Source organism: Harmonia axyridis, chromosome 6, assembly GCF_914767665.1.
Source record: "Harmonia axyridis chromosome 6, icHarAxyr1.1, whole genome shotgun sequence".
Classification (NCBI taxonomy): Eukaryota; Metazoa; Arthropoda; class Insecta; order Coleoptera; family Coccinellidae; genus Harmonia; species Harmonia axyridis.
In genome coordinates, this window is record NC_059506.1 from 15,395,625 (window position 1) to 15,412,384 (window position 16,760).

Genomic DNA, 16,760 nt, shown 5'->3' on the forward strand with positions numbered 1-16,760 from the left:
ATAAAATTTTCCTCGAAAAGTGCAATAATTATTTTCCAGGATATATTGAATTATTTCCAAGAACAGATCTTTATCCATCTTTGCATGATATTGAATTGTTTCCCACTTTTTTTCCAAAATTCTAATGATGTTGTTTTTATCTAGGTTTCCGAATAGATTCACAACATCAAATGACACTATTTTATGATTATTAGGTAGTTGAAAATTATTTATTTGTGCTGCGAAATCGAATGTATCTTTAATATAGTAATCATTATCTGTATTGTATGCTGACTTTAAGATGTCTGCCATAAGTTTCGACAGATTTGTCATGGGACTATTTACATTGGATATTATTGGTCTTAATGGGTTTTCTGGCTTATGCACTTTTGGGTTTCCATATATTCTAGGACAGGTGGAATTGTATGTTTTGAGTTTTTTAGCTTGTTGTTCTGTAATGTACCCTTTGTCATGCATTTTTGATACGAATTTATTGTATTTTTGTTGTATACTATTTGTTGGATCCCTGGGTAATTTCCTAAAATCTTTCAAATCAAGTAGGACTTGTATTTTACTTTCATATTCAGTTTTTTTCATTATTACTGTCACTCCTCCTTTATCACTATCTAATACTATAATATCATCATTGTCTTTTAAAAATTTTTTTGTGTCCTTGTACCATTTTTGAATGAATGTATCTGATTTGTTGTTTTCGTGGGTGAAATTAGTAATCATATTTGTCGCCCTTGCTCTGAGTACATCTCTTCTGTTTTCAGGCACTGCAAGTAGGGCATATTCTAAGTCTGCAATAAGATTATCTATTTTGATATCTTTTTCTGTTGTTGGTACACTGAATTTAGACCCAAGTGACAAAATATTTTTTACTGTTGTTGGAAGGGGTTTGTTTGTGAGATTCTTTATCCATCTCTCTTGTATTTCTACTGGATTTTGCTTTCTCATACACAGATCATTATTCTTTTTCAAATTTGTTGTTTTAATATTATGAAAATTCCTATTATAGATTATGTGCATTCTACGACTATATTCCATAATTATTCTATTTGGTAGGTGTTCTAAATCAACTAGGATGTTCTCTTTCTTGACTTCTAGTTTGGTTATTTTATAATTTACCTGACTTATCTCTAAATTCAGTATGTGTCTAATTGTTCTGTCATTGAATTCTTTTAATCTTCTGTTCAGTTTTCCATTACTGAATTCAAATAATCCCATTACATTCTTCAAGTTACCCATAATATGTTTCGGTATAACTGCTCGTCTCTTGCATTCAAGCAAGAATATCCTCCTGTTTCGTGTTGACGCCAATTTGTTGTTAATATTACTCCATATCTTCAATTGTCTTGTTGTTTCAAGTCCATATCTGTCACTAATATCTTCATAAAATCCCATTTTTACTATTGTAATCTGAGATAAGAGCCTTTTTAACTATAAACACTATGCTTCAGGGAATAGAGGCTCAATTGTGATAGGAAAAAAAAAAGTGGTACTCTTTTTTCTAAACCAAGCTTTCGCAATACTTTATTGCTTCTTGAGGGTGTCTAAAATAAACAGATACAAAACATTAATACATTTACGTAAATTAAAATCATCTCGTAAATTACCGAAATTGAGGTTATACAATGAACAATTGAAATTGGTGCAATCATTCAATGGCAAAATCCTTCTACTTCAAAATACAATTTAGTATGTCTAATTAATTTTAACTTAAAAACTACTATGGCAATCTTGTCTCAACTTATATTTTTTTACTGGGTCGTATTTTTTTGACGGAATGTCATCTGTCCTTATGTCTAATCACTCATCGAGTGGGCCGTCATAGAATTCAGTTTCTTTTTCTAACACATAGCTGTATATATCACTTAATTTTTTAGTATCAGATTTTTTATTTATGGAGTTTTCTCTTTCATTTATTTGGATCATTTCGTGGATAAGTCTTTTATGATAATTGTTTTCAGTTTTTAAAATTTCTACGTTTTCAAAGTCAATTTGATGGTCTAGGTTATGCGCATGTGTCGCCAATGCACATCTATCCTTACCGCTTCTAATGTCTGATCTGTGTAGATTTATTCTGTTTTTCACCCATTGGGAAGTTTGGCACATTACAGAACAACAAGCTAAAAAACTCAAAACATACAATTCCACCTGTCCTAGAATATATGGAAACCCAAAAGTGCATAAGCCAGAAAACCCATTAAGACCAATAATATCCAATGTAAATAGTCCCATGACAAATCTGTCGAAACTTATGGCAGACATCTTAAAGTCAGCATACAATACAGATAATGATTACTATATTAAAGATACATTCGATTTCGCAGCACAAATAAATAATTTTCAACTACCTAATAATCATAAAATAGTGTCATTTGATGTTGTGAATCTATTCGGAAACCTAGATAAAAACAACATCATTAGAATTTTGGAAAAAAAGTGGGAAACAATTCAATATCATGCAAAGATGGATAAAGATCTGTTCTTGGAAATAATTCAATATATCCTGGAAAATAATTATTGCACTTTTCGAGGAAAATTTTATCAACAGATTTTTGGCTGTGCTATGGGGTCCAAATTGAGCCCGATTTTGTCTTTATATGTTATGGATGATCTACTGGATGAGTGCACAAGAAGATTAAATTTCAATGTACCATTCTTAAAAAAATTTGTAGATGACATAATTGCAGCAATACCTGAAGATCAAATCGAACAAACTCTTGAGTACTTAAACGCCTACAACAAAGATTTACAGTTCACAATCGAGAAGGAAGACAATGATCAAGGAGTTCCATTCCTGGATACCAAGGTACACAGACATGAGAATATTGTAAAATTAAATTGGTACAGAAAAACCACTTCATCAAATAAATTTATAAATTACCTATCAAATCATAAAATAAATATCAAAATAAATTTTATAAAAGAAATGAAAGAGAGAATAAACAAAATATGCCATGAAAGCTACAGACAAGATGGATTAAAGAGATTATTCGATATTTTAAGACAGAATGGATATCCAACATCAATGATGAATAAATTGATATATGCTTCAAATGAAACAACTGAATCGAACCAACAAAATCAAGTGAGAAATGAACCAACAAATAAACTTTATGCCTCTTTTCCAGATATCAAGGGGCTGACATCAAAGATCAAATCCATTTTTAGAGATGAGGAAGTGTTAGTAACAACTTACAACCAAAAAACCGTTAAATCATTATACACCATACTCAAGGACCCTATACAGAAGACATTGAAAAGTAATGTTGTGTATCAACTAAGTTGTCAAGATTGTCACGGTATTTATGTTGGCCAAACTTCCCAATGGGTGAAAAACAGAATAAATCTACACAAATCAGACATTAGAAGCGGTAAGGATAGATGTGCATTGGCGACACATGCGCATAACCTAGACCATCAAATTGACTTTGAAAACGTAGAAATTTTAAAAACTGAAAACATAAAAGACTTATCCACGAAATGATCCAAATAAATGAAAGAGAAAACTCCATAAATAAAAAATCTGATACTAAAAAATTAAGTAATATATACAGCTATCTGTTAGAAAAAGAAACTGAATTCTATGACGGCCCACTCGATGAGTGATTAGACATAAGGACAGATGACATTCCGTCAAAAAAATACGACCCAGTAAAAAAATATAAGTTGAGACAAGATTGCCATAGTACTTTTTAAGTTAAAATTAATTAGACATACTAAATTGTATTTTGAAGTAGAAGGATTTTGCCATTTAATGATTGCACCAATTTCAATTGTTCATTGTATAACCTCAATTTCGGTAATTTACGAGATGATTTTAATTTACGTAAATGTATTAATGTTTTGTATCTGTTTATTTTAGACACCCTGAAGAAGCAATAAAGTATTGCGAAAGCTTGGTTTAGAAAAAAGAGTACCACTTTTTTTTTTCCTATCACAATTAAGCCTCTATTCCCTGAAGCATAGTGTTTATATATATATATATATATATATATATATATATATATATATATATATATATATATATATATATATATATATATATATATATATAAGTTAGATAAGGGGTGTGGGAAAATTGATAAGTGTTATAATGTCACTCTTCTTTATTTCATTTAGTCGACGTTTCGATCCCGATGGGGACCTTCTTCAGGACTCTACAATAGCAATAAAAAACAGTCAAAATAAGGCAATCACAAAACATGTAAAAATAGTACATACCGAAATACAGAGTTGTAAAGATCTTATTTGAACACAAATCAATAGCTCTCAAGAAAGCAACTAACAAGAACATCAACAACTTCAGCGAAAAAAGATCTGATACTTCGTTAGTAAAGGAGTAGAAATCAACTATAATAAGTAAATAAGGTAAACAGAATAATCATCAAAATGAGAGGTTGTCAAAAATGTTGTCAACCAGACTTGCCACAGAATACACGCACATGACAGATGAAACATAGAGTAGCATTAAATCACATTGGTCGCAGTAATTCACTCTCACTGAACTCAGAACAAATGCGACTTTTTTGAAAGATTCCATGAACCGAAACCAATCCCCTCTCACAGAAATGGCCTAGAACACAGAATTCATTTTCACGTTATCCCTACGACTGCTGAACTTGTTGAAATTCTTTCTGTATGTGATCCTTCCAATTCTCTCCCACAGAACCGGTCATAATGAATCAAATAAGAATAGATGGAGCTGATATTATTTACATCCCTTCTGTAGTTCATCGAACAGGTTTGACGTTTAATATGATACATCTCTAAGAAACATCTTTTTCTTCCACTAACTTCAATTTCTAGGATTTTGGTGGAATCATAATTCATTGGATGATCTTTGTCCCGGGTATGGTCTGCTAGGGCACAAATCTTACTTGAATTCTTGATGTCGCTTTTGTGTTGAGCAATCCTTCTCTTCAGAAGCTGAGACGTCTGACCAATGTACACCTCACTGCATATTGAACAAGGAATACAATATACCACACCACTCATGTTATCAACAGTCATCCTATCTTTCACTCGACTATATAATCTGTCAATTTTAAAATAAGATTTCTGAATCAGCATAGTTTCTGTGGTCTTTAAGAGGTTAATTAATGCGTTTGTCATACCATTAATTAGGGGAATAGACAAGTAAAGAATTCTACCCGTGTTCTCAGTGTCCACAGTGGTGGATGCGCTCCTCTCTCCATTCGTTGGCCTTGTCGAAGGAGTGGTATTATAAATCAATCTGGACAATAACCTTTTTGGGTATCCATTCTCTAGCATCAACTCTCATTTTGATGATTATTCTGTTTACCTTATTTACTTATTATAGTTGATTTCTACTCCTTTACTAACGAAGTATCAGATCTTTTTTCGCTGAAGTTGTTGATGTTCTTGTTAGTTGCTTTCTTGAGAGCTATTGATTTGTGTTCAAATAAGATCTTTACAACTCTGTATTTCGGTATGTACTATTTTTACATGTTTTGTGATTGCCTTATTTTGACTGTTTTTTATTGCTATTGTAGAGTCCTGAAGAAGGTCCCCATCGGGATCGAAACGTCGACTAAATGAAATAAAGAAGAGTGACATTATAACACTTATCAATTTTCCCACACCCCTTATCTAACTTATAACTATTGTTGTATATTGGGAATTAAAATTGTTGATATATATATATATATATATATATATATATATATATATATATATATAGTTATAAGTATGATAAGGGGTGTGGGAAAATTGATAAGTGTTATAATTTCACTCTTCTTTATTTCATTTAGTCGACGTTTCGATAATGTTTTCCAGAGAGAATTTTACCACTGTAAGAGGTACCTAAGTCAACATCAAGAATTGCTTGTGTTACGGGCTGATAAAGGCAATGTTACGGTATTGATGGATAGGGATCAGTACACAGAGCTCTCCAACACAATTTTGCTCAATGAACAATATTACCAACTTCTTCCTAACAGAGATCCAACCATTACAATACAAGGTAAATGTAATGCATTGATTAAGCGATGGGTCAGTGGGGGCCACATAACACAAGTACAAGGTAAATTACTGTACATTTATAATTCAGTTCCCGCTAGATTCTACGGTTTACCAAAGATCCACAAACCCATTCTTGCCTTGAGACCAATAATATCATCTGTCAACACCCCCACTTCCAAACTGTCAGTTTTTGTTTCAGACATCCTGTCTAAATATCTTTCTTCCACCAGAAGTAGATATTTTATTGAAGATTCCTTTGCTTTTGCCCAATGTGTAAATGGTTTCCAGTTACCTGTTGATTATGTCCTGATCAGCCTGGACGTTGTATCTCTTTTCACCAACATTCCTGTAGAGTTGGCAGTCTCAGCTGTTGAGAACAAGTGGGATACTATCAAAAACCACACTAGTCTACCAAAAGAAGAATTCATCCATGCCATTAAGTTCCTGTTTTCTTCTAACTATTTTCTTTTTAATGGTAGGTTCTTCAAACAGGTGCTCGGTTCCCCTATGGGTTCCAACTTCAGTCCGTCCATTGCTGAAGTAGTAATGGATTTCCTTCTGGACTGCATTCTTAATAGCACTCCTTTTCACATTCCTTTCATCAAGAAATATGTTGATGATCTAATATGTGCTGTACCTAAAGACCAGGTTGCTTTCGTTCTAAACAGGTTCAACAGTGAACATGAAAGTATACAGTTTACGTTGGAGGAAGAAACAGCGAGTGGTGTCCCATTCCTGGATACAAGGGTGATTCGAACTCTGGAAAATAGGCTGATTCTGGATTGGTACCGAAAGCCAACAAGTTCAGGGAGATTCTTACACTATTTTTCCAATCATCCACATGGACAAAAGGTAAACATGATTTTAGGTTTGAAGAATCGCATCGAAAAAGTTGCCCATCCAAGTCTAAGGCAGCAGAATCTGAGGTTATTGTTACAATTGATGCTAGAGAATGGATACCCAGAGAGGTTGTTGTCCAGATTAATATACAATACCACTCCTTCGAGACAGCCAACGAATGGAGAGAGGGGCGCATCCACCACTGTGGACACTGAGAACGTAGATAGAATTCTTTACTCATCTATTCCCCTAATAAATGGTATGACTAATGCATTAATTAATCTCCTAAAGACGACACAAATTAAATTGATTCCGAAATCTTATTTTAAAATTGACAGACTATACAGTCGAGTGAAAGACAGGATGACTGTTGATAATATGAGTGGTGTGGTATATTGTATTCCATGTTCAATATGTAGTGAGGTGTATATTGGTCAGACATCTCAGCTTTTGAAGAGAAGGATTGCTCAACACAAAAGCGACATCAAGAATCCAAATAAGATTTGTGCCCTAGCAGAGCATACCCGAGAGAAAGATCACCCAATGAATTATGATTCCACCAGAATTCTTGAATGTGCAGTTAGTGGAAAAAAAAGATGTTTCTTAGAGATGTACCATATTAAACGCCACACTTGTTCTATGAATTACAGAAGGGATGTAAACAATATTAGCTCCATCTATACTTATTTGATTCATTATGACCAGTTTGGTGGCAGTGAATTGGATGGATCAAATGGAATGAATATTTCCACAAGTTCTACAGTCGGAATAACGTAATAATGAATTCTGTGTTCCGGACTATTTCTGTGAGAGGGGATTGGATTCGGTTCATGGAGTCTTTCAATAATCGCATTTGTTCTGAGTTCGGTGAGAGTGAATAACTGCGACCAAGTGTGATTTAATGCTATTCTATGTTTCATTTGTCATGTGCGTGTATTCTGTGGCAAGTCTGGTTGACAACATTTTTGACAACCTCTCATTTTGTTGATTATTCTGTTTACCTTATATACATATGATAATTGATTTCTACTCTTGTGCTAACGAAATATCAGATCTTTTTTCGCTGAATTTGTTGATGTTCTTGTTCATTGCTTTCTTGAGAGCTATTGATTTGTGTTCAAATAAGATCTTTACAACTCTGTATTTCGGTATGTACTATTTTTACATGTTTTGTGATTGCCATGTTTTTGACTGTTTTCTATTGCTATTGTAGAGTCCTGAAGAAGGTCCCCATCGGGATCGAAACGTCGACTAAATGAAATAAAGAAGAGTGAAATTATAACACTTATCAATTTTCCCACACCCCTTATCATACTTATAACTATTGTTGTATATTGGGAATTAAAATTGTTGATATATATATATATATATATATATATATATATATATATATATATATATATATATATATATATATATATATATATATATATATATATATATATATATATATATATATATATATATACAAAAGTTCAATATAAATGAATATATATACTATATTGAAGCAGGTAATTACCATGATCATAATATATATATCATATATATATATATATATATATATATATATATATATATATATATATATGATATATATATTATGATCATGGTAATTACCTGCTTCAATATAGTATATATATTTATTTATATTGAACTTTTGTACAATCTTACAGAAATCATACCCAAAATATTAAGATAGTTCAATATATATATATATATATATATATATATATATATATATATATATATATATATATATATATCAATAGTATTTCCTTTATTTGGAAGTGTCAGGTTTTTAATGAACTTGTTTATTTCATATAAAAAAATATATAATTATTACGTTTCGGAGAGACTCTCCTTCTTCAGTGAAAATGATATTCATCTAATAGTTTACAATATAAAAATAATTAAAATTGAGCCAGCAAAAAAACACAAACATTCAAAATAGTATACACAATAATTTACTTCATAAAATAAGTTAATTAAAATAAAATGTATCCCACCTTCAATTTCTCGTCAATTCACAATATTGGAACGTGAATGTCAAAGTCAGTCTTACCTGGTATGTGTCACGTTTTAGGTCTTGTCTTCTTCTTTTTGTTGTGTCGGTTTTTTAAGGAGTGGTACATAAAATTGACTGAGTTGTTTTACGTCTTGTCTATCATTAACTGTTTTTTCCAAGTTAGATTGTATGTGTATCATCTCCCATATTTCTCTCTGTTTTCGTTTTGGCTCTATTGTTAGTATTTTTGTCTCGTCATAGTCGAATTCGTGTTTTTTTGTCTTTTTATGTTTGTTTAGTGCCGTTGTTGCGTTTTTTGTGTATTAATGAGCGTTGAGTCTGTCGTGTAATCTCTGTGATGTTTGTCCAATGTATTGCTTGTCACAGTTTTTGCACGGAATACTGTAAACTAGATTAGACTTCTTAGATTTAGGTGTTGAAGTTTTTAATTTAGTGAAAATCTCCTTTATTTGATTTTGAGGTTTATGGACTAATTTGATGTTGTGGGATTTTAATATCTTTGTTATTTTATGTGATAAGTTTTTGGTGTAGGGAATTGGTATTCGTGTTTTCTGTTCTTTCTTTTCCTCAGTTATTATCGTGTTGTACAGTCTATGTATTCTTTGGTTTATTAGTGGTGTAGTCATCTTTGTAGGGTAGTTGTTCTTAATAAGTCGGTCTTTCAATACTTTTATAAGTTTTGGTCTCAATTCCGGTGATGTAAGTTTGAGGGCTCTGTCAATGTATCCAATTATTGTGCCTCGTATTTGTTCGGTGTGATGGTTGGAATTATAGTCCAAGATGCGGTCGGAGTTTTGTTTTTTATTTTTCCATTTTGTTAGTATTTTGTTGTCTTTGTTGATGAGTGTCATGTCCAAGAAGTCTAATGTTTTGTCTTTTTCCTGTTCGATCGTAAATTGTAATAATGTATGAGCATTGTTGAAGTCTCGTAAAGTGTGTTTCATTATTGTTGGTGTGGTTATTAAGAGACAATCATCAACATATCTCCTGAAAAAGGCTTTGTTGTTGTACTTTTCCATGATTTTTTGTTCTATGTGTTCCATTACACTTTGGGCAATCACACTTGATATTGGGGTTCCCATGGCTACTCCCTTCATTTGTTTGTAGAATTCATCTCTATATTGAAAATAGCTGAGTTGAGTTGTTTCTGTGAATTCATTTTCAGGTATTTCTGTGTGTAATGTTAGTTGGTGCCATCTTTCTTTTATCGTTTCTTTCACTAGCTCAATAGGGATATTTGTGTATAGAGATACTACATCAAGTGAATATAATTTATTGTTTTTGTTTATTTTTAATTTGTTGTGTATCATCTCCCATATTTCTCTCTGTTTTCGTTTTGGCTCTATTGTTAGTATTTTTGAAACTATTAGATGAATATCATTTTTACTGAAGAAGGAGAGTCTCTCCGAAACGTAATAATTATATATTTTTTTATATGAAATAAACAAGTTCATTAAAAACCTGACACTTCCAAATAAAGGAAATACTATTGATATATATATATATATATATATATATATATATATATATTTTTTTTTTTTTTTTTTTTTTTTTTTTTTTTTTTTTATCACCTTAATAGGGTTTGGCTGTCGATAATGCCGGATCGGTCGGATCAAGACATTTATCAGCTGGTGGTCAGGAAACTTCGGACTATTCGGGTGGTCCATAAGATGACCTCCTTCTGCGCTTTTTCAATCAGTTTTTCGTCAAGTCCCAGCCTTTCCGTGTTTTCCGCCAGATGCTTTTCAACAAGTCCATTGGTGGTGATGATGAGAGGAAGAATTGTTGTTGAGGTAAGATGGTTTATTTCCTTCAGCTCAAAAGCGAGGTCATGATATTTGACAATTTTTTCTTCTATATATATATATATATATATATATATATAATTTTTTCTTCTATATATATATATGTATAGTTATAAGTATGATAAGGGGTGTGGGAAAATTGATAAGTGTTATAATTTCACTCTTCTTTATTTCATTTAGTCGACGTTTCGATCCCGATGGGGACCTTCTTCAGGACTCTACAATAGCAATAGAAAACAGTCAAAAACATGGCAATCACAAAACATGTAAAAATAGTACATACCGAAATACAGAGTTGTAAAGATCTTATTTGAACACAAATCAATAGCTCTCAAGAAAGCAATGAACAAGAACATCAACAAATTTAGCGAAAAAAGATCTGATATTTCGTTAGCACAAGAGTAGAAATCAATTATCATATGTAAATAAGGTAAACAGAATAATCAACAAAATGAGAGGTTGTCAAAAATGTTGTCAACCAGACTTGCCACAGAATACACGCACATGACAAATGAAACATAGAATAGCATTAAATCACACTTGGTCGCAGTAATTCACTCTCACCGTACTCAGAACAAATGCGATTATTGAAAGACTCCATGAACCGAATCCAATCCCCTCTCACAGAAATAGTCCGGAACATAGATTTCACTATTACGTTATCCCGACTGTAGAACTTGTGGAAATATTCATTCCATTTGATCCATCCAAACTGGTCATAATGAATCAAATAAGTATAGATGGAGCTAATATTGTTTACATCCCTTCTGTAATTCATAGAACAAGTGTGGCGTTTAATATGGTACATCTCTAAGAAACATCTTTTCTTTCCACTAACTGCACATTCAAGAATTTTGGTGGAATCATAATCCATTGGGTGATCTTTGTCCCGGGTATGGTCTGCTAGGGCACAAATCTTATTTGGATTCTTGATGTCGCTCTTGTGTTGAGCAATCCTTCTCTTCAAAAGCTGAGATGTCTGACCAATATACACCTCACTACATATTGAACATGGAATACAATACACCACACCACTCATATTATCAACAGTCATCCTATCTTTCACTCGACTGTATAGTCTGTCAATTTTAAAATAAGATTTCGGAATCAATTTAATTTGTGTGGTCTTTAGGAGGTTAATTAATGCATTAGTCATACCATTTATTAGGGGAATAGAAGAGTAAAGAATTCTATCTACGTTCTCAGTGTCCACAGTGGTGGATGCGCCCCTATCTCCATTCGTTGGCTGTCTCGAACGAGTGGTATTGTATATCAATCTGGACAACAACCTCTTTGGGTATCCATTCTCTAGCATCAATTGTAACAATAACCTCAGATTCTGCTGCCTTAGACTTGGATGGGCAACTTTTTCGATGCGATTCTTCAATCCTAAAATCATGTTTACCTTTTGTCCATGTGGATGATTGGAAAAATAGTGTAAGTATCTCCCTGAACTTGTTGGCTTTCGGTACCAATCCAGAATCAGCCTATTTTCCGGTGTTCGAATCACCCTTGTATCCAGGAATGGGACACCACTCGCTGTTTCTTCCTCCAACGTAAACTGTATACTTTCATGTTCACTGTTAAACCTGTTTAGAACGAAAGCAACCTGGTCTTTAGGTACAGCACATATTAGATCATCAACATATTTCTTGATGAAAGGAATGTGAACAGGAATGCTAACAAGAATGCAGTCCAGAAGGAAATCCATTACTACTTCAGCAATGGACGGACTGAAGTTGGAACCCATAGGGGAACCGAGCACCTGTTTGAAGAACCTACCATTAAAAAGAAAATAGTTAGAAGAAAACAGGAACTTAATGGCATATATGAATTCTTCTTTTGGTAGACTAGTGTGGTTTTTGATAGTATCCCACTTGTTCTCAACAGCTGAGACTGCCAACTCTACAGGAATGTTGGTGAAAAGAGATACAACGTCCAGGCTGATCAGGACATAATCAACAGGTAACTGGAAACCATTCACACATTGGGCAAAAGCAAAGGAATCTTCAATAAAATATCTACTTCTGGTGGAAGAAAGATATTTAGACAGGATGTCTGAAACAAAAACTGACAGTTTGGAAGTGGGGGTGTTGACAGATGATATTATTGGTCTCAACGCAAGAATGGGTTTGTGGATTTTTGGTAAACCGTAGAATCTAGCGGGAACTGAATTATAAATGTACAGTAATTTACCTTGTACTTGTGTTATGTGGCCCCCACTGACCCATCGCTTAATCAATGCATTACATTTACCTTGTATTGTAATGGTTGGATCTCTGTTAGGAAGAAGTTGGTAATGTTGTTCATTGAGCAAAATTGTGTTGGAGAGCTCTATGTACTGATCCTTATCCATCAATACCGTAACATTGCCTTTATCAGCCCGTAACACAAGCAATTCTTGATGTTGACTTAGGTACCTCTTACAGTGGTAAAATTCTCTCTGGAAAACATTATTAGTCCTTTTTCCAGGTTTGATGTAGTTGGTTATAATATTAGCAGCTTGGGAACGTTTGATGTTCTTCCCCTCATCTGACAGTCTATCATTAAGGTCTATAATGCTCTCTACATCTGCCAACAGTCCCGACATGGAAACCTCCTTCAAAGGAATATCAATGCCGAAACTGGGGCCCAGTGCTAGGAATTTCAATATTCTATCTGGTATAATCACAGAACTAACATTCCTAACCCACCCCTCTTGTGGTTCTACTCTCTTTAGAAGTTCATCCGATAGAGCTCTCACCTTCATCAGATTTCTCTCCTTGATAGCAGCAAATTCTCTTCTGTACCTTCTGGACTGGTAAGATTCAAAACGAATTAGCATCTCTGGTGGAAGCAACCCCTCCAAGATCTGCCACAACCTGGAAGACTCACACTCCATTCTTCCTATCCTGGTCACAGTCACAGTGATCTCAAATTGAAGAACGAGACGCCTTGATTTCTCCAACATAGCTTGAACCTGTCTGGACGAACCTGAATCACTTGCTGAGCTGAACAAATGATTCATATTGCTGGAAATATGTTTGGGAAGTAAACCCTGTCTTTTGCATTCCAAAAGGAACACTCTTCGGTTTCTATAAGATGCCAGTTTCATATTGTACGAAGACCATGACTTCAACGCCTCATATGCTACTCTTCCATAGTTGTTTCTTACTTCTGCATAAAACCCCATGCTTAAATATCAACAATTTTAATTCCCAATATACAACAATAGTTATAAGTATGATAAGGGGTGTGGGAAAATTGATAAGTGTTATAATTTCACTCTTCTTTATTTCATTTAGTCGACGTTTCGATCCCGATGGGGACCTTCTTCAGGACTCTACAATAGCAATAGAAAACAGTCAAAAACATGGCAATCACAAAACATGTAAAAATAGTACATACCGAAATACAGAGTTGTAAAGATCTTATTTGAACACAAATCAATAGCTCTCAAGAAAGCAATGAACAAGAACATCAACAAATTTAGCGAAAAAAGATCTGATATTTCGTTAGCACAAGAGTAGAAATCAATTATCATATGTAAATAAGGTAAACAGAATAATCAACAAAATGAGAGGTTGTTGATGATCTAATATGTGCTGTACCTAAAGACCAGGTTGCTTTCGTTCTAAACAGGTTTAACAGTGAACATGAAAGTATACAGTTTACGTTGGAGGAAGAAACAGCGAGTGGTGTCCCATTCCTGGATACAAGGGTGATTCGAACACCGGAAAATAGGCTGATTCTGGATTGGTACCGAAAGCCAACAAGTTCAGGGAGATACTTACACTATTTTTCCAATCATCCACATGGACAAAAGGTAAACATGATTTTAGGATTGAAGAATCGCATCGAAAAAGTTGCCCATCCAAGTCTAAGGCAGCAGAATCTGAGGTTATTGTTACAATTGATGCTAGAGAATGGATACCCAAAGAGGTTGTTGTCCAGATTGATATACAATACCACTCGTTCGAGACAGCCAACGAATGGAGATAGGGGCGCATCCACCACTGTGGACACTGAGAACGTAGATAGAATTCTTTACTCTTCTATTCCCCTAATAAATGGTATGACTAATGCATTAATTAACCTCCTAAAGACCACACAAATTAAATTGATTCCGAAATCTTATTTTAAAATTGACAGACTATACAGTCGAGTGAAAGATAGGATGACTGTTGATAATATGAGTGGTGTGGTGTATTGTATTCCATGTTCAATATGTAGTGAGGTGTATATTGGTCAGACATCTCAGCTTTTGAAGAGAAGGATTGCTCAACACAAGAGCGACATCAAGAATCCAAATAAGATTTGTGCCCTAGCAGACCATACCCGGGACAAAGATCACCCAATGGATTATGATTCCACCAAAATTCTTGAATGTGCAGTTAGTGGAAAGAAAAGATGTTTCTTAGAGATGTACCATATTAAACGCCACACTTGTTCTATGAATTACAGAAGGGATGTAAACAATATTAGCTCCATCTATACTTATTTGATTCATTATGACCAGTTTGGTGGCAGTGAATTGGATGGATCAAATGGAATGAATATTTCCACAAGTTCTACAGTCGGGATAACGTAATAGTGAAATCTATGTTCCGGACTATTTCTGTGAGAGGGGATTGGATTCGGTTCATGGAGTCTTTCAATAATCGCATTTGTTCTGAGTACGGTGAGAGTGAATTACTGCGACCAAGTGTGATTTAATGCTATTCTATGTTTCATTTGTCATGTGCGTGTATTCTGTGGCAAGTCTGGTTGACAACATTTTTGACAACCTCTCATTTTGTTGATTATTCTGTTTACCTTATTTACATATGATAATTGATTTCTACTCTTGTGCTAACGAAATATCAGATCTTTTTTCGCTAAATTTGTTGATGTTCTTGTTCATTGCTTTCTTGAGAGCTATTGATTTGTGTTCAAATAAGATCTTTACAACTCTGTATTTCGGTATGTACTATTTTTACATGTTTTGTGATTGCCATGTTTTTGACTGTTTTCTATTGCTATTGTAGAGTCCTGAAGAAGGTCCCCATCGGGATCGAAACGTCGACTAAATGAAATAAAGAAGAGTGAAATTATAACACTTATCAATTTTCCCACACCCCTTATCATACTTATAACTATTGTTGTATATTGGGAATTAAAATTGTTAAAATATTAAGTGTGAGTATTTATATTTATTCATTTTTATAAAAAATTTTTATATTCATAAAAATATATATATATATATATATATATATATATATCTATATATATATATATATATATATATATAGTTATAAGTATGATAAAATTGATAAGTGTTATAATCCCCTTATCCCCTTATCATACTTATAACTATTGTTGTATATTGGGAATTAAAATTGTTGATATATATATATATATATATATATATTTTTATGAATATAAAAATTTTTTATAAAAATAAATAAATATAAATACTCACACTTAATATCACAAGAACTATAAATTTGGTCGATTGATCTATCTTAATATTTTGGGTATGATTTCTGCCAGATTGTACGAAAGTTCAATATAGTATATATATTTATTTATATTGAACTTTTGTACAATCTTACAGAAATCATACCCAAAATATTAAGATAGTTCAATCGACCAAATTTATAGTTCTTGTGATATAAAGTGTGAGTATTTTTCAGATTGAAAAAGTAGTAAATGAAAAGGAAATTCATAAGTTCAGATGAGAAAACATCGATAATGAAAAAGTATGGAATTATGTTCAGAACTTTTTACAATATCGAAGAGTGAATATTAATACTGGGTGAGTAAAAATTCGAGGCGAAAAATTGAGGAACGTTTGCAGATTGATTTTCTTGATAATAGTTTATGAACTGTTCACCAAACAATTCCTTTTGTAGAGAAAATTCTCCACTATTCGACCCTTTTTTTTATTTACGTAGATATAATAATAAAGTTTTGGTTTGGTATCAAATTTAGATGCAGCAAGCGAATCGAAGTCCATTCAATGAAATGGACCTCGATTCGCTTTCAACATTCACGCAAGAACTCAAGTAAAAAAATCAAATCCCATCCACATGTGAGACCTGCTTCCGGTCATAAACCTGAAAAAACTATTTACAGCACTTCGGCTCAATACAAAG

The 16,760-nt window shown here is 33.1% G+C and overlaps 1 protein-coding gene across 3 annotated transcripts in view; it reads right to left on the bottom strand.

The window, feature by feature from the left end:
• The window catches only part of LOC123682000 (neurotrimin-like), a 910,163-nt gene that overhangs the window by 117,561 nt on the left and 775,842 nt on the right, over window positions 1-16,760 (bottom strand). The gene's annotated exons all lie outside the window — the stretch shown is intronic.